Source organism: Macrotis lagotis, chromosome 2 (genome assembly GCF_037893015.1).
Source record: "Macrotis lagotis isolate mMagLag1 chromosome 2, bilby.v1.9.chrom.fasta, whole genome shotgun sequence".
NCBI classification, from domain to species: domain Eukaryota; kingdom Metazoa; phylum Chordata; class Mammalia; order Peramelemorphia; family Peramelidae; genus Macrotis; species Macrotis lagotis.
Window position 1 is genome coordinate 251,582,290 of NC_133659.1, and position 25,051 is coordinate 251,607,340.

General features: G+C 35.4%; 1 pseudogene; it reads left to right on the forward strand.

Annotated features, from left to right (window-relative positions):
* The first annotated feature begins 21,623 nt into the window (after positions 1-21,623).
* LOC141511591 (isopentenyl-diphosphate Delta-isomerase 1-like) lies at positions 21,624-22,354 on the forward strand (annotated as a pseudogene).
* Positions 22,355-25,051: the final 2,697 nt, after the last annotated feature.

Sequence of the window (25,051 nt, forward strand, 5' to 3'; positions counted from 1 at the left end):
ATGTTTCCCTCCTCAACTCTGACTCCAGATTTTCCAGGCTTGCTCCAAGTTCCAAATAAATTCCAGCCTTCTGCAAGAAACTTGCCACAATGTTCTTTAATCATTGTTTCTTCCCTCAAAGACAACCAAACATTTGTCCTGAATATGTCTCAGTTGTACACAGTGATGTCCTTGCTGTCTTCTCCATTAGACTGGCAACTCCTTGGGATCAGGAGCTGTTTTCTTTTTCCTTTCCTTTGTGTCCTCAAAATTTATCATAGTCCTGGCAACAAAGTAGGTGCTTAGTAAATGTTGGGTGACATTATTAGACCATACCCTCAATTTCTCATCTATGGAATTTCCCCAAAAATATATGTATTACCCATTTCACAGAGTTGCTGTGAGGAATACACTTTGTAAAACTTTTTTTTTCCTTTTTAAAATTTTCTCTTCCAAGAAAGTTTTACTGATGTCTCCTACTACTTTAATCATCATCATTACCTTGAGTATCACTCTCCTTTCCCTCTCAGAGAATCATGCCATGATTTTTTTTAAAAAAGGAAATGCTAATCAGCACAACTGATAGATATATTGAAAAAAGTCCGAAAACATTTACAATCAATAATATCTAGAAATTTCCATAAAGGGTGGTCTGGGGCTTTTATTTATAATATCTCTTCATTACAATTATGCATGATATTTGTTATTCCTTTATATTAACTTTGGATATTTTGTGTATTTGTTTTTTCAATTACATTGCGGTAATTGTGTATATACAAAATTATATATTTAAATATATCTATATCTATATCAATATATATTTGGTTCTTTGTATTTAATGATGCATCAGTTCATTGAGAGCTTTCTATGCTTCTCCCTATTCATCATATATATATATATATATATATATATATATATAAAATTGTTTGCATCACAGAGTATTATTACACTATTATGTAATTACTCATTAATAATGTAATCACTATGGTATTCCTGTTTGACAATTTGTTTAATAAAATCAGTGGGCACCTATGTTATTTTCAATTATTTCTCATCACAAAAAATGTTTTATAAATGTATTGGTATACATTGATTTTTTAAAATTTCTCCTTATCAGGGCAGCTAGGTGGCGTAGTGGATAAAGCAGTGGCCTTGGAGTCAGGAGTATCTGGGTTCAAATTCGGTCTCAGACACTTAACAATTACCTAGCTGTGTGGCCTTGGGCAAGCCGCTTAACCCCATTTGCCTTGCAAAAACCTAAAAGAAAATTTCTCCTTATCAATAGATTCCTTATAGTTTTTGTTATATGGACTCTCTATCTCATAGGGTATAAACAAGTCAATTTATTTGGTTTGCTCTAAATTGCTTTCCAAAAAAGTAATACTTAGTCATCTATGTTTATTTTCGGGGGGTTATGTTAAACCTCATTTGTTTTGACTTCTATTTTCCTTATTAGTAGTGACTGGAAGCATTTTTTTCATTTGGTTGTGAATATTTTGATTATCAAACAATTTTGTTGTTACTCTATGCAGTACTCTGGTTTGTAAGAGATTTGATTCTAAAATCAGAGGATATGAGTTCAAATTTTCCTTTTGAAAATCATTACCTGTGTGGCATTAACAAAATCACTTTATCTTATTGTGTCTCACTTTTCTGACTTATGAAATGAAGCAGTTACACTACATGACATTTGAGGTTACTTCTTGTTCTAGTTCTAAGATCCTCTGATCCTCTAACCCTATCTGGGAGAAGTGTTCCCCAAGTGTTCCTCTGAGCAAAAGTAGCATTGTTTGAATATGTCATTTGAACTATGCTGGAGTTGTCCAAAGAGAACTTTCTAGGGAATTAATTTAGGGAGGTGAAGACAGAAACGATAAAACTTGATAAAAGTTCAGATATGTAGGATAAGTATGAAGAAGGATTTGAGATTGACACTGAATCATTGGGCCTAATTGATTGGCAGGATAGTGGTCCTTTTGGAGGTAATGAAGAGGTGGGAAGAGTAAGCAATTTGGGGGAAAGGTGATGATTTCTGTTTTGGACACTGTGACTTGAGGGAGTTGGTGATACAAGATTGGTGCTGAGGAGAAATGCTAGTATTATAAGCAGATATGCAAAGTTGTTTGCATGAGAAAGATCATCTAAATTATGGGAAGTGATGAGGCGGTACAAGGAAAGAAGAGAAGAGGATTAAGGATAAAGTCTTTGGCAATTCATGCAAATTATAGGCATGAATGAATGAAAACCTAGCAAAAGACAGTGAAAAATATCTGTCAGATAAGGAGAAGAGCAAAGAGAAAACTGTGTCACAACCAAGGGAAGAAAGCATATACAGGAAAAGATGATTGCAACATTAAAGCTTTGAGAGAATTTAAGAGAGGGTAGACAGATATAACACACATTTTTGTTGTTTGTTTTTCTTTTTTTGCAAGGTCATAGGTTTGGGTGACCTGCCCAGGACCATGAGGCTTGGTGGCTGTTGGATGTGTGGAATGAGATTTGGGCTTCAGTCTTCATGGCCCTAGAGTTGGTGCTCTGACATCGGCACCACTTGGCTGTCCCATAACACACATTTTTAAGAGGGACAAAGTGGAAGGAGAGAGAGAGAAAAGATAAATGGGGGGTGGAGAGGAATGGATGGAAGGAAATACATTTAGCAATAGCAATAAAAATATGGAAGTAGCTTCTCTGATGAACTTATGATAAAGAATGCAATCCATCCCAGAGACAGAGCTGAGGGAAACTGAACACAGACTGAAGTGCCATTTTTTTCCTTTTTCTTTCACTTTATTTTTGTGAGATTTTTCTGTTTTGTGGGGGGAAGGAGAATTACTACAATATTATTTTAGTATTGGGTAAATAAATGTATCAATTACAATAATTAAAAATTTTAAAAGTCATTAACAATAAAAATAAAAATTGAGTAAGCATCCAGGAAATAGTAGTCGTTATGGTGAGAAACAGTGAGACTTTTTCGATATGACAGTTGAAGGGAAATGAGTTTTTAAGTCTTCAAAAAAAGGAAATTTAGGGACATATAACTCTTCAAGTATCGTAAGACTTGTGATATAAAGCAAAGAGTGAAATTCTTTAAAAATTTTTTGTTTGAATGTTTATTTTAAAATTTAATACAAAAGAAAAAAGTCATGTACACAGCAGAACAAAAGAGAAGAGTGAATTTAAAATGATGAGTTTTCATTGCAAGAAAACATATAATAAATACAATACATTGTGTTTCAAAGTTGCTCATCATTTCATTGCTTCAATTCAAATTTACTTTTATTCCCTGCTGTGCATTTTTTACTTTATTCTTCCCCCTTTCTCTCCACACCCCCCCCTTCAACCCAACAAGGCTAACATTAGACATGGATATACACACATGAATAAATACAAAAATTTATACATATATATACAAAATACACATTTAAATGCATATATACATAGACATTCAGAACTGGAATCCAAGTCTCACATCTTCCAGTTTAGAATGTATTGTAACACAATGATTTTTGGAAACTCTTTTCATGGATTTATTTCAAAACCCTGGTGTATTTTATTATCTTGGTCAGCTTATCACCTCATGCTCTATCAAAGCATTGAGAACATGTGTAATACAGGGCTGATTATTTCCTTTTCATAGACACTCAAGTGTTTCATTTTAAAGGGTTAGAAGGTTAGAATATTTTTACTCATTTCAAGGCTTTCAAAACCAACACATTTCTGACAAATACATGAAAAATATTGGGGTGATAAAGTACAATATCTCTAAAATGATCCTATGATAATTTTTTAATGTAAGGTTAGACACACAAAATAGTTGGGAAAAGGACCTTTTCAAGAGAAAATTAGAAGAATCTGTTCCATTTAATTCTCAACTATAGATTGATAATGAATAGTGAGGAAGAAATTACGAAAGTATTAGAAGATCTGAATGTACAGCAAGAATAATATATTTTGAATGCTAAAAGATTAGAACTCAATTTGTCAATCAAACCAGTGCTCTGATGGGAACTCACTTCTTTACAAATGTACCATATAAAGATATACTGAATAAAACCAGTCCCAAGGTTTAGGATGGTTGTTAGGTAATGATGACAATATGCTATGGAACAAAATACTAAGGTCCAAATACTGAAAGAGAAACCTTTTGCACCTACAAATAAAACCTTTCTGGACATTCCTACAGGGACTCAGAATCTGCCATTAATCAACTTATCCCTCTCCCCATTTTGGAATTATTTTCTCTTTAAACTTTGAGAATGCATATAAGGACCTTTTCCTTTTTTTCTAATTTCTCAGACAGAGTCCCAGAAGTAGTATTCTGAGTGAAAGGATATGCAGAATTTGGGGTAATATTGCTTTCTAGAACAGTAGGACAAATTCACAGCTGCACAGATAAATATGCCTGTTTTCCTGCTGCCCCTTCAACAATGATCATTTTTTTTTTCTTATCATCAACAAGATATAGACAGAATAAAGTGAGCAGAACTAGGAGAGCAATTCATATTATAATATTAATAGGTTGAAAAACAAACAATTGAAAAAGATTCAGAGCTCTGATTAGCATAAAGATGCTAATCAAACACAAAGCATTTTTGGATATAACCAATATGGGAATATGCATTACTTGACTACACTTGAATATTAAAAATATTTTGTATTTCTTTTTTGCCCCCACAGTGGAGGATATGGGGGGGGGTAAAATGCTTGAAAAATAATTTTTAAAAAAGATTAACACAAGGGTCTGACACCACAAAAGAATGTAATGAGACCAGTGAAATAACTGACAAGAATACTCCCTGAGTCTCTTGGAGGGGGAAAATATCATAAAACTATTGATGCAAATGCACAAAGCATTTAATAGGTAGTCCCACTATAAATGTTCCCTTTTTTGTTAAGGATTGTTTTTTTTGCAAGGCAAATGGGGTTGTACTGTCAGAATAGACTATAGAATGTGTTCAACAGGGAAAGGAAGGAAAGGAGAGACAAAAAATAGAAGGAAATAGGTCAAGAAGAGTTCATTTTATAATCACTAGATTCCCTGAAAACCATGATCCAGATGAAAAATGAAGTCTGGACACAATATTACAAAAAAAATCATAATGTGAAACTTCCATTTCTTTCAGAGAAAAAAGGGATTAAAATAAACATAGAACGAGTTCACAAATCATCTCCATAAATAAACTTGTCCAAAAGAAGACCTAGAATGCTATCAAAAATTCCAGAGGTTTCATGTCAAAGTAAAAACTCTAAAAGCATCCAGAAAGCAGAACTTAAAGTAACCAAGAGACCATTATCAAGAATTTTAAAAAAACTCACAGTAACTATTGTAAATTTTTTTTAATTTTTGAAATATTTTACTTATTTTCAGTTTTTCAATTTTTGCCCCAATCTTGCTTCCCTCCCCCACCCCCCACAGAAGGCAGTTTGTTAGTGTTTACATTGGTTCCATGTTATACATTGATCTCAGTTGAGTGTGATGAGAGAGAAATCATATCCGTAAGGAAGAAACATACAATAGGGAGATATAGAAGAATTATATAATAAGACAATTTTTTAAAATTAAATTAAAGGTTCATAGAAAGTCTTTGGTCTTTGTTCAAATTCCACAATTCTTTCTCAGGATACAGATGGCATTCTCCATCACAAATATACCAAAATTGTGCTTGATTGTTGACCTGTTGGTATGAGTGAGTCCACCAAGGTTGATCATTGTCCCCATGTTGCTATTAGGGTATACAGTGTTTTTCTGATTCTGCTCATCTCACTCAGAATCAGTTTATGGTGATCACTCCAGGCTTCCCTGTATTCCCATTCCTCCTGGTTTCTAATAGAACAATAGTGTTCCATAACATACACATACCACAGTTTGATGGACATTCACTTGATTTCCAATTCTTTGCTACTACAAATAGATGAATATTTTTGTTCAAGTGATGTTTTTACCCTTTCTCATAATCTCTTCAGTGTATAGACCTAGTAGTGATATTGATGGATAAAAGGGTATACACATTTTTGTTACCTTTTGGGCATAATTCCAAATTCTTCTCCAATGAGTTCACAGTTCCACTAATAATGCCTTAGTATCCCAGATTTCCCACATCCCTTCCACCATTGACCATTATTTCTGGTCATATTGACCAATTTGAAATATGTGCGGTGGTACCTCAGAGATGTTTTAATTTGCATTTCACTAATAATTAGCTATTTGGATCAATTTTTCATATGAATATGGATTTCTTTGATTTCCTCGTCTGTTAATTGCCTTTGCATATCTTTTGACCATTTGTCAATCGGGGAATGGTTTACCTATTTTAAAAAAAAAAAATTTAAATCAATTCTCTGTATATTTTAGAGATGAGTCCTTTATCAGAAACACTAGTCGTAAAAATTATTTCCCAATTTACTAAATTTCTTTTGATCTTAGTTACACTGGTTTTTGTCTGTACAAAAGACTTTCAATTTAATGTAATCAAAATTATCTAGTTTGTTTTTAATGATGCTCTCCATATCTACCTTGGTCATAAATTGTTTCCCTTTCCATAGATCTGACAGGTAAACTATTCCTTGAGCTTGTAGTTTGCTTGTAATATATTTTTATGTCTAGATCATGTATCCATTTTGATCTTATCTTGGTTTAGGGTATGAGATGTTGGTCTAATCTAAGTTTTTTCCACACAAACTTCCAATTTTCCCATTGATCCACCACTCTGTTTCTTAGCCAATACCAGATCATTTTGATGACTGATATTCTATAACATAATTTTAGATCGGGTAGGGCCAAGCCACCTTCTTTTGCATTTTTTTCATTGAATCTAAAGAGAGTCTCGAATTTCTATTTCTCCAAATGAATTTACTCACAATTTTTTCTCTTTCTTTTTTTTAGGTTTTTGCAAGGCAAATGGGGTTAAGTGGCTTGCCCAAGGCCACACAGCTATGTAATTATTAAGTGTCTGAGACTGAATTTGAACCCAGGTACTCCTGACTCCAAGGCCAGTGCTTTATCCACTACACCACCTAGCTGCCCCTCACAATTTTTTCTAACCCATTAAAGTAACTTTTTGGAATTTTGATTGGTAGGGCACTAAACAAGTAGTTTAATATTAGTAGAATTGTCATTTTTTATTACAATACCTCAGCCTATACATGAGCAGTTGATATTTGCCCAGTTATTTAAGTCTGATTTTATTTGTGTGTGAAGTGTTTTCTAATTGTTTTTAAAAACGTTTCTGAGTCTGCCTTGACAGGTAGACTCCCAGGCATTTCATATTGTCTGAAGTTACTTTGGATGGGATTTCTCTTTCTAGCTCTTTCTGATGTTTTTTGCTAGTCATATACATAAATGTTGATGATTTATGAGAGTTTATTTTATATCCTGTGACTTTGCTAAAGTTGCTAATTATTTCTAGTAGTTTTGTAGATGACTTTTAGGGATTCTCTATGTATATCATCATGTCATCTGCAAAGAGTGATAGCTTTGTCTCTTCCTTCCCTATTCTAATTCCTTCACTTTCTTTTTTTCTCTTATTAACATTTCTAATACTATATTAATAGTAGTGGTGATAGTGGGCATTTTTGTTTCACCCCTGATCTTATTGGGAATGCCTCTATCATATCCCCATTGCATATAATGCTTTTTGATGGTTTCAGATAGATACTGTTTATTCTAAGGAGCAACCCATTTATTCCTGTGCTCTCTAGTGTTTTTAGTAGGAATGGATGCTGTATTTTGTCTAAAGCTTTTTCAGCACCTATTGATATGTTCATATGATTTTGATAGGTTGGTTATTGATATAAATAATTGTAGTGACAGTTTTTCTAATATTGAACCAACCCTGAATTTCTGGGATAAATTCTGCTTGGTCATAATGTGTTATCCTAGTGATAACTTGTTGTAGTCATTATACTAAGATTTTATTTAAGATTTTTGCAGCTATATTCATCAGGGAGATAGGTCTATAATTTTCTTTCTCTGTTTAAACTCTTTTAATCTGGTTTAGGTATCAGCACCAGATTGGCATCATAGAAAGAGTTAGGCAGAGTTCCATCTTCATATTTTTCCAAATAGTTTAAATAGAATTGGAGGCAGTTGTTCCTTAAATGTTTGATAGAATTCACTTGTGAATCCAACTGGCCCTAGAGATTTTTTCTTAGAGAGATAAATAATGGCTTGTTAAATCTCTTTTTCTGAGATAGTGTTATTTAGGTATTTAATTTCTTCTCCATTTAACCTGGGCAACTTATATTTTTGTAAATATTCATCCATTTCATTTAGAATAGCAAATGTATTGCATAGAGTTGGGCAAAATAATTCAAAATTATTACTTCAATTTCCTCCTCATTGGTGAGGTGATTTCACCTTTTTCATTTATGAGACTAGCAATTTTCTTTGCTTCTTTCTTTTTCTTAATCATATTGACCAAAGGTTTATCAATGTTAATTTTTTTCATCAAACTCAGCTCTTTGTTTTATTTATTAGTTCAATAGTTTTCTTGCTTTCAATTTTATTAATTTTTCTTTTTTTTTAGAATTTCTAATTTGGTATTTCTTTGGGGGTTTTTAATTTGTTCTTTCTTTAATGGTTTTAGTTGTATATTTAGTTCATTGATTTCCTCTTTCTTTAATTTGTTCACAGAAGCATTTAAAAATAAAATATATTACCTGACAGCCACCTTGATGGCATTCCATAGGTTTTGGTTTGTTGTTTCATTATTGTCATTATGTAGAATAAAATAATTAATTATTTCTATAATTTGTTGTTTGATCCACTCCTTCTTTAAAATGAGGTTATTTCGTTTCCAGTTAGTTTGGAGTCTATATATCCTTGGCCCAATACTGCACATTATTTTTATTGCATTATAATCTGAGAAAGACGTATTCACTATTTCTGCCTTTCTGCAATTGATTATTAGGTTTTTATGCCCTAGTATGTGGTCAATTTTTGCATAAGTACCATGTACTGCAGAAAAGAGAGTATATTCCTTTATATCCCCATTCATTTTCCTTCATACTTCTATCATCTAGGTTTTCTAACAATCTATTTACTTCCTTGACTTCCTTATTGTTTATTTTATGGTTAGATTTATCTAAATCTTGGAGAGGGAGGTTGAGGTATTCCACTAGTAGAGTTTTGCTGTCTATGTCTTCCTTTAGCTCCTTCAACATCTCTTCTAAGAATTTGGATGCTATACCACTGGGTGCATACATATTTAGTATTGAAATTATTATCTATGGTACCTTTTAGGATGGTATAGTTTCCTTCCTTATCTGTTTGAATGCTATCTATTTTTTCAGCTGCTTTGTCTGAGATAAGGACTGCTTCCCGTGCTTTTTTTTTTACTTCAGCTGAAGCAAAATATATTTTGGTACAACCTTTTACCTTTAATCTATATGTATCTCTCTGCTTCAGATGAGTTTCCTGTAAGCAACATATTGTAGAATTCTGGTTTTTAATCCATTCTGCTATTCACTTACATATTAAGGGACAGTCCATCACATTCACATTTAAAGTTATAATTACTAACTCTTTATTGCCTTCCATGTTTTCTTTCCTATGTTTGTATTTTTCACCTTTTTCCCTTTATCCATATTCCCCAGTGTTTTATTTCTAAATTCCACGACCTTCAGTGTGTTTGCCCTCTTATATCCAATCCCCTCCCCCCTTATTTCCCCTTTCACTTTGCTCCTTCTTTCTTACCTTCCTTCTGTTAATTCCCCCTTTCCCCCCCTTCCATTTTCCCCTTTTAACACTTTAAATGTAAGGTAAGTGTCTTAATTTAACCTAATGTGTATATGATAACTTTAAGCCAATTTGATGAGAGTAAGATTCAGGCATTTCTCGTTTCCTCCTTTCTTTCCCTTTATAGCAATAAATCCCTTGTACCTCTTAATGTAATAAGATTTACACCCCATTCAGTCCTCTCCATTCTCCAATCTCTTTACTGTCCTTGTTTTTAAGCAAGAATCATTTTTAAATCCTTCTATCTGAGTCACAGAGAGGTCATGAGTGTCCATCACTTCTGGCTGTTCTCTCTACTAAAATTACAATTATTGATAGTTAAGAGTTTGACTCTCACATAAGGATGTACCCAGTTTCATCTTATTGGACAACAATTTTCTTTTTTTATTAAAGATATTATTTGAGTTTTACAATTTTCCCCTCAATCTTACTTCCTTCCCCCTGCACCCCCCCATGGAAAACAATATGTCAGTATTTACTCCATTGATCCAAATTGATGAAAGGTGATGAGAAAAAAATCATATCCTTAAGAAAGAGACAAGAAGTCTAAGAGCTGACAAGATCGGACAATAAGATATCTGTTTTTTTTTCCTAAATAAAAGGGAATAGTCCTTAAACTTTGTTCAAACTCCATGTCTCTTTATCTAGATACAGATGGCACTCTGCTTTGCACTCAGCCCAAAAGTGTTCCCAATTGTTGCACTGATGGAATGAGCGAGTCCTTCAGGTTGAACATGACCCCCATGTTGCTGTTAGGGTATGCAGTGTTCTCAGGTTCTGCACATCTCACTCAAGCATCAGTTCATGCAAATTCCTCCAGGCTTCCCTGAAATCCTGTCCCTCCTGGTTTCTGATAGAACAATAGTTCCATGACATACATATACCAGAGTTTGCTAAGTCATTCCCCAATTGAAGGACATTTACTTGATTTCCAGTTCTTTGCCACCACAAACAGGGCTGATATAAATATTTTTGTACAAGTGGTGTTTTTACCCTTTTTCATCATCTCTTCAGGGTATAGACCCAGTAGTGGTATTGCTGGGTGAAAGAGTATGCTCATTTTTGCTGCCCTTTGGGCATAGTTCCAAATTTCTCTCCAGAAAGGTTGGATGAGTTCACAGCTCCACCAACAGTGTTATAGAGTCCCAGATTTCCCACAACCCTTCCAAAAATGATCATTATCCTTTCCGGTCCTATTGGCCAATCTGAGAGGTATGAGGTGGTACCTCAGAGAAACATTAATTTGTATATCTCTAATAATTAATGATCTAGAGCAATTTTTCACATGGCTATGGATTGCTTTGATCTCCTCATCTGTAAATTACCTTTTCATATCCTTTGACCATTTGTCAATTGGGGAATGACTTGTTGTTCTAAAAATATGACTAAGTTCTCTGTATATTTTAGAAATGAGACCTTTGTCAGAATCAATAGTTGTAAACATTGTTTCCCAATTTACTACATTTCTTTTGATCTTGTTATCTGTGCAAAAGCTTTTTACTTTAATGTAATAGAAATCATCTAGCTAATTTTTGGTGGTGTTCTCCAACTCTTCTTTAGTCATAAACTGCTCGCCTTTCCATAGATCTGACAGGTAAACTAGTCCTTGATCTTCTACTTTGTTTATAATATTGTTTTTTATGTCTAGTGCTTGTAAACATTTGGATCTCATCTTGGTAAAGGGTGTTAGATGTTGGTCTAATCTAAGTTTCTTCCAAACAAACTTCTAATTATTCCAGCAGTTTTTAATCAAACAGAGAATTTTTATCCCAATAGCTGGACTCTGGGTTTATCAAACAACAGATTACTATAACTGTCTCCTGCATTTGCACCTAGTCTATTCCACTGGGCCACCACTCTATTTTTTAGCCAAGACCAAACAGTTTTGGTGACTGATGCTTTCTAATATAATTTTAGATCACATAGGGCTAAGACACCTTCTTTTACACTTTTTTTCATTAAGCTCCTGTAATTTCTTGACATTTTATTTCTCCATGTGAATTTACTTGCAATTTTTTCTAACTCATTAAAATTATTTTTTGGAATTTGATTGGTAGGGCACTAAAAACATAGTTTAGCTTTGGGAGAATTGTCATTTTTATTATATTAGCTCCACCTTTCCATGAGCAGTTAATATTTGCCCAGTTATTTAAATCTAATTTAATCTGTGTGAGAAGTGTTTTATAATTGTTTTCAAAAAGTTTCTGAGCCTGTCTTGGCAAAAAGACTCCCAGATATTTTATATTGTCTGAGGTTACTTTGAATGGGATTTCACTTTCTAACTCTTCCTGCTGTATCTTGCTAGACATATATAGAAAATTTGAGGATTTATGAGGGTTTATTTTATAACCTGCAACTTTGCTAAAATTGCTTATTGTTTCCAGTAGTGTTTGCGATGATTTCTTGGGAGAGGTAGAACATCATGTCAACTGCAAAGAGGGAGTTTTGTCTCTTCCTTCCCAATTCTAATTCCTTCGATTTCTTTTTCTTCTCTAATTGATGAAGGTAACATTTCTAATACAATATTGAAAAGTAGTGGTTCTAATGGGCACCCCTGTTTCACCCCTGATCTTATTGGGAATGCCTCTAGCCTCTCCCCATTGAACATAATGATTGTAGATGGTTTCAGATAGATATTGCTAATTATTCTAAGGAACAGCCCATTTATTCCTACACTCTCAAGTGTTTTTAGTAGGAATGGATGCTGTATTATGTCAAAAGCTTTTCCAGCATTTATTGATATGATCATATAATTTCTGATAGGTTTGTTGTTGATATAATTGAGTATATTAACTGTTTTCTTAATAGTGATCCAACCCTGCATTCCTGGGATAAATCCTACTTGATCATAATATATTATCCTCATGATAACTTGTTGTAATCATTTTGCTAAGATTTTATTTAAGATTTTTGTGTCTATATTCATCAGGGAGATAGGTCTGTAATTTTCTTTCTCTGTTTTAACTCTTCCTGGTTTAGGTAACAGCACCATATTGGTGTCATAGAAAGAGTTAGGCAGAGTTCCATCTTTCCCTCTTTTTCCAAAGAGTTTATATAGAATTGGAATCAATTGTTCTTTAAATGTTTGGTAGAATTCACTTGTGAATCCATCAGGCCCTGGAGATTTTTTCCTGGGGAGTTCAATGATGGCTTGTTGGATTTCTTTTTCTGTAATAGGGTTGTTTAGGTACTTAATCTCATCTTCATTTAATTTGGGCAACTTATAAAATATAAGAAAATATTCATCCATTTCACTTAGATTATCAAATTTATTGGCATAGAGTTGGGCAAAATAATTTAGAATTATTACTTTAATTTCCTACTCATTGGTGGTGAGTTCACCTTTTTCATTTATGATACTAGCAATTTGATTTTTGTCTTTCTTTTTTTGATCAAATTGACCAGTTTATCAACTTTATTGGGTTTTTTTCATAATACCAACTTTTGGTTTTATTTATTAATTTTATAGTTTTTTGCTTTCAATTTTATTAATTTCTCTTTTAATATTTAGAATTTCTAATTTGGTGTTTAATTGGGGATTTTTAATTTGTTCTTTTTCTAATTTTTTTAGTTGCATGTTTAGTTTGTTGATTTCCTCTTTCTCCAATTTATTCATGTAAGCATTTAAAGTTATAATATATCCCCTGAAAGCCTCTTTGAGTGAATCCCATAGGTTTTGGTATGTTGTTTCATTATTATCAATATCTAGGATAAAATGGTTAATTATTTCTATAATTTGTTTTTTGGTCCATTTATTCTTTAACATACAGTTATTCAGTTTCCAATTGGTTCTGGGTCTATATCTCCTTGGCCCAATATTGCATATGACTTTTATTACATTGTGATCTGAGAATGATGTATTGAATACTTGTGCCTTTCTGCAGTTGATCATTAGGTTTTTATGCCCTAGTACATGGTCAATTTTTGTATAAGTTCCATGTACCACAGAAAAAAATGTATATTCTTTTCTATCCCCATTCAGTTCCTCCATAAGTCTACCATATCTAGTTTTTCTAACAGTCTATTTATCTCTTTGACTTCTTTCTTGTTTTCTTCATGATTCAAATTATCTAGATCTGAGAGCCGGAGCTTGAGGTCTCCCACTAGTAGAGTTTTGCTGTCTATGTCTTCCTGTAGTTCTTTCAGCTTCTCCTCTAAGAATTTGGATGCTTTCCAATTGGTGGCATATATATTCAGCATTGAAAAACTTTATTGTCTATGCTACCTTTTAGGAGGATAAAGTTTCCTTCCTTATCTCTTTTAACACTATCTATTTTTGCTGCTGCTTTGTCTGAGATAAGGATTGCTACCCCTGCAAAATATATTTTGCTCCAACCTTTTACCTTTACTCTATATGTATCTCTCTGCTTCAAATGAGCTTCTTTTAAGCAGCATATTGTAGGATTCTGGTTTTTAATCCACTCTGCTACTTACTTAGGGTTTAAGGGAGAGTTCATCCCATTCACATTCAAAGTTATGATTATTAATTCTTTATTACCCTCCCTGCTTTCTTCACTCTGTTTATATTTTTACCCTTCCCCCCTTTATCCATATTCTCCAGTATTTTGTTTCTGAATACCACCCCTTTCAGTGTGATTGCCCTCCTATATCACTCCCTCCCCTTCCTTTGCCCTTTCCCTTTCTCCCTTTTCTCTTCCCTTCCTTTTGTTTAATCTCCTCTTTCCCCACTCCCGCTCCCTTTCTCTGTCCCCCCTCCCCTTTTCCACTTTTAATACATGAAAGGTTAGATGATTTTTACGTTAACTAAGTATGCATAAATTCACTTTAAGGCAAGTCTGATGAGAAGAAGATTCAGGTGTTTCTCATCTGCTCCCTTCTTCCACTCTATTGCCATCAGTATTTTCTACCACTTAGTGTAAAGAGATTTACCCCATTCAATCCCCTCCCTCCTCCTGTATCCTTCCTGTTCTCTATTTTAAGGATCTAGTGTTTTTTAGATCATTCTCTCTGAGTCATAGAAAATTCTGAGTATCTGTCACTTCTAGCTAACTATATTCTATTTAATAAGAGTTAAAATTCTTGAGAGTAATTAGAGTCTTTGTCCCAAGTGGGGTTAAAGCCAGTTACATCCCATTGGAGAGTAGTCTCATGGATAGGTCATGAATGTCCTTCACTTCTGGCTAGGTATATTCTCTCTGTTAGAGTTACAGTTCTCAAGATTTATGAGAATCTTTTCCCCCATACTGGAATATAGCCAGTTTCAACTTAATGGATAGCAATTTTTTTTATCTTTTACTGACCACCTTTTTTTAACCTTTTCATGTGTTTCTTGAACCTCCTGTTTGATGTCCAAATTTTCTATTTAGCTCTGGTCTTTTCATCAGGAATTTTTGCAATTCTTCCATTTTGTTAAATGTCAATCTTTTCCCCTGGAAGCGAACATTCAGCTTTGTGGGATAGTGGTTTCTTGGCTGCATTCCAAGCTGTCTTGCTCTTCCAGGCACTTAAGTCCCTTAATGTTGATGCAGCCATGTCCTGTGTAATCCTTACTGTGGCTCCTTCATATTTAAATTGTTTCTTTCTGGCTGCTTGCAGGATTTTCTCTTTTATCTGATAGTTCTGGAATTTGGCCACAACATTCCTTGGTGTTTTCATTTTAGGATCTTTTTGTGGAAGGGATTGATGTATTCTTTCAATAACTACTTTGCCTTCTGGTTCCATGATATCAGGGCAGTTTTCCATCTGTAGATCCTGCAATAATAATAAGTCCTGGCTTTTTTATTTTCATTGTTTTTAGGAAGTCCGATAATTCTCAGGTTGCCCCTCCTTGACCTATTCTTGAGGTCTGTGGTTTTGCTAATGAGGTATTTTACATTTTCTTCTATTTTTCTTTTTTTTAATTTTTTTTTATCAGACTCTTGCTGTCTCATGAAGTCATTAGTTTCTGCATACTCCATTCTTTTTTAAGGGAGGAGTTTACTTCATTAAACTTTTGAAACTCCTTTCCCAATTGGTCAATTTTAATTTTGAAAGAGCTTTCAATTTGATCAATTTTGGTTCTGAGAGAATTATTTTCTTTTTGCTTTTGCCCAATTGAGGATTTGAGAGATTCATTCTCAATTTGTATTTGTCCAATTGTATTTTCTAATGATTTCTTTTCTTGTTGCAATGTATTAATTGCATCTCCCAAATTTTCCAGTTGATTTTTAAACTCCTTCCTTATTTATTCAAGGAAGTCTTTTTGTGCTGAAGACCAGATTGTATTTTCCTTGGAGATTCTAGGTCTCTGAGTTAGGGTCTTACCCTTCCAAGAATTTTTCTATGGATCCACCTTTCCACTGATCATTCCTTATGTTGCTAAGACCTTGAGTTGGGGAGGGTCTGGTTCACAGGGGCTTGGGATCACTAGAGGCTTTACTCACTGAGTTTAATTTCTCTGGCTTGCCAGTAGGAGGTGCTGGCTGCTTTCTCTGGCATGTCTGTGACCTTGATTGAGGCCTTCTCCCTTAGCTTGAAGGGAGGTGTTGGACCTAATGAATCCTTTTGCTTTCAACCAGTGATGGACTTTACCCTGGGGTGAGGTCATTCCTCTCCTTATTGTCAGCTGGGCTGGTTCTTCTGCTCACACACCTGTGCCTGAGGCAGAAGTAGTCTGCTATTGTTTTTTTCTGGGAAGAGGCCTCAGATGCAATGGAGGGCTAGACTCAAAGTTCCTCAGACCAGAGGAGCCCAGGGATTGTGTCCACAGCTATTCTGCACCAGAACTCTACCCCCCCAGCCCTGTTGGTAAGCTCCAGAGGGTCAGCATGCCTCTGTTCCCTAGTTCAATCAAGCCCCTGCTGTCTAGTCCCACCTTTGATTCAGTAGGTCCAGTTCTCAGTGCCTCAGACTCCTCAGCTCCAATTCAGTCACTAATCTGACTGATCTGTACCCAGACTCACCCACCCAAATTCATCCAATGCTGCTGAGGGAGACAAATCCCGAGGTAGATGTTCTTACTCTTGGCTTTTCTTGCTGGGTTTTGTGGGTCGGATTTCTGTTAAGAAGTTTGTTTCATATGATAGATGGGGAAAGATCAGGAGACTCTAGAATTGTGCCTGTCTTCTCTCTGCCATCTTGGCTGGAAGTGTGGATAACAGTTTTTCAAATAAGTTATGTGTATCCATCTCTTCTGGCTAATTAAATTCTGTCTAATAGAGTTACAATTCTCAAGAATTGTTAAAGTCTTTCTGTCAGGTAGGGATATTGCCAGTTTCATCTTATTTGATAACAGTTTGTCCCACTTTCCCCTCCCTTTTTTTAAAATTTTACCTTTTCATGTATCTCTTGACTCTCTTGTTTAAAGTCCAGATTTTCTATTAAGCTCTGGTCCTTTCATCAGGAAAAGTTGGAATGTCCATGTGTTTCCCTGGAAGAGAAGGATCAGTTTTGCCAGATATTGGATTCTTTGCTGCATTCCAGCATTCCAAGCTCCCATGCTTTTTAGAATATTGTATTCCAGGACCTTTAATCCCTTAATGTTGATGCTGTCAGGTCCTGTGTAATCCTTACTGTGGCTCCTTGGTATTTAAATTTTTTATTTCTGGGTGTTTGCAGGATTTCTCTTTTATCTGATGGTTCTGGAATATGGCTATAAAATTCCTTGGTGTTTTCATTTTGGGATCCCTTTCCAGAGGGGATCAATGTATTTTTTCAATAATTATGTTGCCCTATGGTTCTATGAAATCAGTACAGTTTTCCATCAGTAAATCCTATAATATTAAGTCCAGGCTTTTATTCTCTTCAATGTTTTCAGGAAGACCAGTAACTATTAGGTTATCTTTCCTCGAATGATTGTCAAGTTCAGTGATTTTGCTGATGAGGTATTTAAAATTTTCTTCTCTTTTTTTCAATTTTTTTGATTTTGTTTAACTGATTCTTGTCTCATGAAATTAATTGTTTCCATAGACCGCATTCTTTTTTTTTTTTAGATTTTTTTGCCAGGCAAATGGAGTTAAGTGATTTGCCTAAAGCCACACAGCTAGGGAATTATTAGGTGTCTGAGGCCGGATTTGAACTCGTACTCCTGACTCCAGGGCCAGTGCTCCATCCACTGTGCCACCTAGCTGACCTTCCATTCATTTTTTTAAGGAAGAATTTTCTTCATTTACCTTTTGCAACTGCTCTTCCAATTGGTCAGGACTATTTTTGTAAGAAGTTTCCCTTTGTTCATTTGAGGTTTTGAGAGAATTATTTTCTTTTTGCATTTGTCTAATTGTATTTTCCAAGTATTTCTTTTCTTGTTGCAAAGTGTTAATTTCTTTTGGGGTTGCTTTTCCCCGATTTTTTTTTAGTTTTTTGCAAGGCAATGGGGTTAAGTGGCTTGCCCAAAGCCACACAGCTAGGTAATTATTAAGTGTCTGAGGCCAGTCTCTTTTCCCCAATTTTTCAATTGATTTTTAAACTCCTTCCTGATTTCTTCAAGGAAATTTTTCTGAGCTGGAGACCAAATCATATTCTCATCTGGGGTTTTATGTCTCTCTGAATTAGGGTCTTTTCCTTCTAAGAATTTTTCTTAAAAGTTTTTCCCACTTCCCCTTCCCTTTTTTAAAATTTTACCTTTCATGTATCTCTTGACTCTGTTGTTTAAAGTCCAAATTTTCTATTAAGCTCTTTTCTTTTCATCATTTTCCTAAGATCTTGTGTTGGGGGAGGGCTGGTTCACAGAGGTTTGGTATTGAGATCCCTAGTCTTTACTCACTGAGTGTAATATCTCCAGCTGGCCAGTAGGGGGTGCTGGAATCTTTGCTGACTGAGTTGCTCATAGGGGTGTTGGAGGCTTTTCTTCCTGGATGTAATATCTCCTCCTGGACAGTAGGGGGTGCTAGAGACTGGAAACTACTCTCCAGCCCTTCCTGTAAATTCCAGACTGTCAGTCCCTCGGCTACATCTCAACTCTATAGTTGTTTCTCAGATCAAAGTGATTCCCACAGAGAAATAGTACTCAGAGGGAAGTGGCTCCCACAGCTGATTGGTTCCCACAGCTATGTGATTCCCACAATGAAGTGGTTCCCATAGCTAAGTTTGTCCCACAACAAAATCCCCCAGGGCAGATTTTCAATTATTCCCGCTCTTGCCCCTCCCCCACTGGCTGTTGGCACTCTGCACTCACCATACCCCCAATTCCTGAAGACAAACCTTGAGGTAGTGTTGCTTTCCTAGCTTCTCTTTCTGGGTTTTGTCGATAGGAATTCCATTAAGAGGTTTATTGGCTGGAAGTCACTGTTGTAAAATTGAGAGACTTTGGAATATTCTACTGCAAAAAGCCAAACACAGAATTACAGGCTTAAGCGACAAACTTGGGTTGATGTTGGGTTTTTGTTTTGTTTTTATTTTCTCCAGCAAGTGGAAAATTAGACTTCAATGGAATTGAGGGCTTTCAAATCGTTTTAATAAAAGATCAGGGTTGAATATGAAATATTAAATCCAAAAAGAAAACAAGAAAACGCCAAAAGGTAAATTTCTTTGGACAAATGAAAGGAGCTAAACAATAACATAGTGAGCGTTCTTTTAGAAGGTAGATGTCTTCAAAAGATTGTGAGACTGTGAAATAAGAAAAACAGAGTACATGGCAGATTAGTTCTAGTCTGAGAATGTTAATGAGGGAAAAGAGAAAATGAATAAATGGAATGTAAACCATATAAATGAGATGCAAGCCTTTAAGATTTACTCTTTTTCATTATTGGGGTGCCTAAGAAAAGTATACAAACAGGGCAGAAACAGTAGAGGATTGGGCATTGGATTGACCTCACCCTTCCTCAATGGACAAAGGGGAATTGTATATATACACATATACATAAGAATTTGGAATAGAAAAACATCTTCTGAACCAAAAATGGGAGGGAAAGGGAGATATTAATAAGAAAAATAAATGCCAGCAAAATCAAGTACCAGATCTTAAGGGGAAAGCTGAAAAGGAGGACAAGAAGAAGAAAAATAACTAGAATCCAGGACAAACTCCTTGGACAGCTAGGGAAAGGCTGAAAAAATTGTCATATATGTTTGTAATGTCATATTATTGCCTTCTAAGAAGTAAAATTTGAAAGCCTGAAAAGAACTTTCAGGATCATTTTTCAGATAAGGATCTGAAGGAAATGGAGTTTGAAAGAAGCCAATGCTAATGAGATACGTGGAAATGAACATTTATAAACTCATTCCAAACTACTCCCAACCTGATTCCCACCTCTCCTATTCTTATCCCTGATTGTTTTTCTTGACAATTTCAGATGCAGTCAAGTTCACAACAAAAAAACCATAGTGCATTGACTGACTTCATCCTCCTGGGTCTCACAGATATTCCTGAATACCAGATTGTGCCTTTCCTCTTTCTCTTTCTCACTTACATGTTCAGCATCATTGGTAACCTAACTATCATCACCATCACCTCCACATGTTTCTTCCATTAGAATTTCTCCATCTTATAAATCCTTTTCACATCTGTTTTTACTACCAAATTTCTGCCCAGTATATCAATGGGAAACAACTGTGAGGTTTTTTTTTTGCCTGCTCCACTCATTATTTCTTTTGCTATATTTCTGGGAGCCACTGAGTTTGACCATTTGGTTGACATGTCCTGTGATCGCTACATTGCCATCTGCAAACCCCTACATTATACAACCATCATGAGCAACAGAGTCTATGACGTGTTCATCCTCTGCTCTTTCTTGGAAGGATTCTTAATTTCTCTAATAGGAATTACCATGGCATAGCAGCAAGACTTCTATTCAAACAATGTCATAAACCATTATTGCTGGGGGAGCCAAGATGGCAACAGGAGAGGATCATCTCTTAGATGCTCTCTCTCAAAACCTACAAACTAAGGAATCTAACTAAATTTTCGAGAGATAGAAACCACAGAGGGATCCATTAAGGGAATTCTCTAACCAAAGTAACCTGGAAAGAGCGGAAAGGCTCCACTCCATGGGGTTGGAGGGGTAGCCCAGTAGAACGAAGGAAGTTCAGCCTCCTGGAGGCAGCCCCACTGGCTCATGGCAGCGGGGGCAGTTTCCTGACCTACGCTCAGGAAGAACTGGGCACAACTTGGGGTATCAGCGGGGGATCCCTGCCAGAACAAGTGCATGAAGCCTAGCCCTCAGGGCACTCAATGAGTGGCATGAGCACAGCACCCCAGATCCAGGAACCAGAAGCAAGTAGAGCTGGTAAGCAGGAGCCCCCAGGGCATTGGTGCTGAGCCTAGGGAGGGGAGTGGAGAGAGACTGTCAAGCTCTGTCCTCTTTCCCTGGAACATGACTCTAGGGCTCTGACTGCATTCATATCCTGATCACACTCTAGGCACCCCCATAGAACAGCAGGGCTCCCCCACCTCAGCCCTGTGGATGAGGGGTGAGCTTATGGTTATTCACAGATCAGGAGGGAAGACAGAGTCTCAAACATGGAGATCCTTGTGAGAGGGTGTGTCCCAATAATACTCAAAAGCTCAGGAAGCACCCCAAAACCAGGCACAGGCTGGAGAAATGAGTAAGCAGAGAACAAAGAGGAACACCATTGAGAAATACTTTGCCTATGATCCCAAGCAGGATCAAAGCACTCAATCTGAAGATGTGGAAATACAAGCTCTTACATCTAAAGACTCCAAGAAAAACAGAAATTGTACTCAGCCTGTGACAGAGCTCAAAAAAGACTTCGAACATCAAGTGAGGGAAATAGAAGAAAAAAATGGGAAAAGAAATGAGAGAGATGCAGGAAAAACATGAAAATGAAGTTAGCAGCTTAATCAAGATCCAGAAAAATGCTGAAGAAAATAACATGTTAAAAACCAGCATAGGTCAAATAGTTATTGAGGAGAAGAATGCTTTAAAAAGCATAATTGGGAGACAGCCACGGCCGTTTCAGTAGTGAGAGTCTGGGCTTGTCGTCCTCTGGAGTGGAGCCACACAGCCAAAGTGTGAGTGGCAGCTTAGGCTTCTTGGGAAGGATTAGACAGATTGAAACAATGCCTGAAAATACTGACCATCTTGATGAGCAGGAAGTTCAGCTCCTTGAAGAGATGTGCATTCTTATTGAAGAAGATGATAACAAGATTGGTGCATATACTAAAACAAATTGCCACCTGAATGAAAACATTGATAAAAGATTGCTACATAGAGCTTTTAGTGTCTTCTTATTTAATACAGAAAATAAGTTACTATTGCAGAAGAGATCAGATGCTAAAATTACTTTTCTAGGTTGTTTTACAAACTCTTGGTGTAGGCATCCACTTAGGCAACCCACTAGAAATGGAAGAAAATAACGCCATGGGAGTAAGTTGGGCAGCTCAGAGAAATTTAAAGGCTGAACTCAGAAATCCTTTGGACCAGATTGTTCCAGAAGATTTTTCCTACCTGATATGAATCCACTATAAGGCAAAATCTGATGGCATTTGGGGAGAATATAAAATTGATTATATCTTGTTTGTGAGGAAGCATATAACTGTAGATCCAAATCCAAATGAGATTAAAAGTTATTGTTATGTGACCAAAAAAAGAATTAGAAGAACTCCTGAAAAAAGCAGCAAATGATGAATTTAAGATTATACCATGGTTCAAAATCATTGCCGAGACTTTTCTTTTTAAGTGGTGGGATAACTTGAATCACTTGAATAGATTTGTTGAACATGATAAGATTCATAGACTGTAAAAATGTGGGTCTAGAAAACTCCACATTAAAGTCACTTTAAAGTTAATTTGTTCTCTTTCATGAGGACCATCACAGATGATATGCTACTTAAATAAATAGAAAGACCACTACTAGGTGACTATAAATACTATGTCTTAGGTCTACACATAGCCAAAATTTATGTACATGTGGAAGATTTTTTTATTTAAAAATAAAACAAAACCACACATGCCTGCAGACACACTCAGAATTTAGCTAGATTAAATTTTTTTAACATGTGCCTAAAAAAATCTATTTGTTGCAAATTTGTACAAATTAATTATTAATATGATTGGGACAGATTTTCAGTTTCTAAGTTTTTATTATGGTTTAGATAAAAGTATTTGAAGAAGGAATATATTCTAAAATATTGATTACCTTTTTTATCTGCTTGGCTATTTTGAAACATTCAGAAATAATTTCAGTGTTGTAACTTGAACTAGTACAGAAGATTCTGAGGAAACTGGTGATGCCTCAAATGTTAGATTTCTTTACCTCTATTCTAAGTGAAAATGGGGTTTGATCCTTCTGGAAGTGGGTCTTTAAAAAGAAAGTCGTTTTAAGTTTTAGAACTACTGTATATAAAGACTTGAACTCAACTATCCTAGAAAGAAATAACAGATTAAAATCTTTTTTTAAAAAAGCTTTTCAGCTAAGCAGAATTTTCATTACAATTTTAAAAATCATAATGACTGCAACTATTCATGATTAAGGAATAAGGTGAAATAGGGTGAAATAGGGTGAATAGGGTGAAAACATAGAGAGCATGACCTGAGTGTAGAAGAAAACAATGCCTACCATTTATTTTAAGATAGTAAGATGTTCTGTAATCCAACCTGACCCAAGTATTTAGGTTTTTGAGGTACTAAGACATGGAGTTTTAAATTTTACCTTCTGATTTGTTTGAATACCATTTGAGATTTTGGGAGATTCTGTTAACCATAAAAATTATAGTTTAACAAAGATGAAGAGAAAATTTTAAATTGCTTCTTAAACCAATGATACACAGGTAAAATGGGGTTGGGGGTAAGGGGGAGGAAGGGGAAAAATCTTATGTACATGAACTTTAACATGTATTTATAGTTTCTAAATGATTATATTGAACCCTTTTTCTGGTAATTGGTATACAGCATGACTTATGATGGGTATATTTTGTTAAGCAAAGTATAAATAAAATCAATACAAGAATTATCACATTTTTAAAAAAGCATAATTGGTCAGATGGAAAAAGAGATAAGAAAGCTCTCTGAGAAAAACAAATCCTTCAGATGAAGAATGGAACTGATGGAGGCTGCTGATTTTATGAGAAATCAAGACACAATACTTGAAAACCAAAAGATGAAAAATTAGAAGAAAATGTGAAACATCATTGAAAAAACAACTGATATAGAAAACAGATTTAGGAAATATAATCTAAAAATTATTGGAATACCTGAAAGTCATGATCAGGAAAAGAGCCTTGACATCATTTTCAAAGAATTACTACAGGAAAATTCCCCTGATATCCTAGAAGCAGAGGACAAAAATAGAAATTGAAATAATACATTGATCTCCCTGAGAAAGAGATCCAAAAAAAACTCCCAGGAATATTATAGACAAGTTCCAGAACTCCCAAGTCAAAGAGAAAATATTACAAGCAGCCAGAAGGACACAATTCAAATATCGTGAAACTGCAGTCAGGATCACACAGGACTTACCAGCAACTACATTAAAAGCTCATAAAGCTTGGAATATAATATTCTGGACAGCAAAAGAGCTCAGAATGCAACCAAGAATCAACCACCCAGAAAAACTGAACGTCCTCTTCCAGGGAAAAAGATGGACTTTCAATGAACCAGGGCAATTTCAAATGTTCCTGTTGGAATGGCCAGAGCTGAACAGAAGGTTCAATCTTCAAATACAGGACTCAGGTGAAGTATAAAGAGTGGGGGAGAAGGGGAAAATATAAGGGACTTAATGATGATGAACTGCATATATTCCTGTATAGAAAAATGATACTGATAATACTTATATGAACCTCCTCATTTAATAAAGCAGGTAGAAGGAGCTTTTATAGATGAAGTGCACGAGAGAGCTAAATTGGAAGATATAATGTGGTGTAAAAATGGAGTCAATAGCTAAAAGGGAAAATATAATGGGAGAAAGAAAAAGGAGAGTTGGAATAGGCTAGAATATTTCATATAATTAAGAATTTTTATTCTAATGAGTTATTGCAAATGAGCTACATGCCTTCTGGCAAGGGGGAATGAGGGAATCTTCACTCTCATCAAAGGTGGCTAGGAGAGGAAATACCATATATATATTATATATATATATATATATATATATATATATATATATATATACTCAATGGGGTATAGACATCTGGAGTAAGAAGGAGAGAAGGGGGAAGGGGGGATGTGAGTAATGAAGGAGAGGATGGACTGTGGGGGGAGAGTGGTCAGATATAACACATTTTCTTTTTTACTTCTTGCAAGGGGCTGGGATTGGATAGACTGTCCGGGACCATAGGGCCAGATGGATGCTGGGCCTAAATGGTGATATGTGGGTTCAGGGCCTCTTGGCCCCAGGACTGGGGATCTGTCTGCAGTGCCACTCAGCTACCCTACAGCAGAGGCAGAGTGAAAGGAGAGAGAAAATATAGTATGTGGCAGTGAAGAAGTATGATTGGACAGAGTT